Source organism: Arachis hypogaea, chromosome 5 (assembly GCF_003086295.3).
Source record: "Arachis hypogaea cultivar Tifrunner chromosome 5, arahy.Tifrunner.gnm2.J5K5, whole genome shotgun sequence".
In the NCBI taxonomy this organism is placed as follows: Eukaryota; Viridiplantae; Streptophyta; class Magnoliopsida; order Fabales; family Fabaceae; genus Arachis; species Arachis hypogaea.
This window is the reverse complement of record NC_092040.1, coordinates 113,439,194-113,440,299: the sequence shown is the minus strand read 5'-3', so window position 1 is coordinate 113,440,299 and position 1,106 is coordinate 113,439,194.

Genomic DNA, 1,106 nt, shown 5'->3' with positions numbered 1-1,106 from the left:
GTGTAAATTTGCAAGTGGGGATTAAGGATTGGTGTTTTGCATTTGAATCAAATGGATTACGCAATATTCATGTTCATATGATATATAGTTCTGTGACTCTCTCTCTCCGCTTTTAAATTTAAAATCTGATTGCTTAACTTGTGTTAGCCTTGTTCATCAGCACAATAAAGTTGAGTTTGTATTTATTCAAATTCGTCTTATATTTTGACCCGAGCAATTTTTTAGATTCTCTTATTCGATTTAAAATTCAATAAAATTTTTATTATTTTTGAGCAGCACAAATATATTATGTTTAGATCAGGTTTAAATTAGATTTAAATCAATCATAACAAAAAAAAATTAATCTTAAAAATTATTTTATCAAACATAATTATTATTATTTGTGTTTATTAAAATATATTTTTAATTTTATTTATCAAATATTAATGTTACAATTTTTAGAAAATTATCTTTAAAAGTTAGTTTTTATAAATTATTTTTAAAAAATAAATAGTTTATCAAACTAAATCTGATAATAACAAAAGCAAATCAATTCAAGTTTAATCAATCGATCACATCGAATATTAACCTTAGTTTAGTTGATATATTAGGCCTAATAAATCTTTTGAGTTTAGATTTGAATTTTTACAATATTTTTAACTTGACTGACAGAATTAATAACTAATTTTCACGGTATTCTCTAACCCGACATGTTGTGAATCTAAGCTTTATTTACGGATTTATCATTGGCCAATAGATTATTACATGCACAAGACGGGAAGTTAGAGTTTATATTTAATTTGATATTATTGTTGGGCCGATGACTAATCCGTCGCGGTACTGTGCTCCATTTAAGGGTTTGTCGCTAGCCAATAGGTTGTTGCATGCACAAGGCAGGATTTGAACTCCCGACATTGCTTAAACGGACTAATGAGTTAACCACTAGACCAGCCCAACTTGGTTAATTTGATATTATTTATATCAGGATGGATTTGACCCAAACAACCGGGTCGGTGCCGTTTTTTCTACCCGGACCGGATCTTGAGTATGAAAAGTAGCAAAAAAGAAAATGAAGTGTACTTTTAAATCATTGGATTCAACAACTGGAAATTTAATATACTAATAAA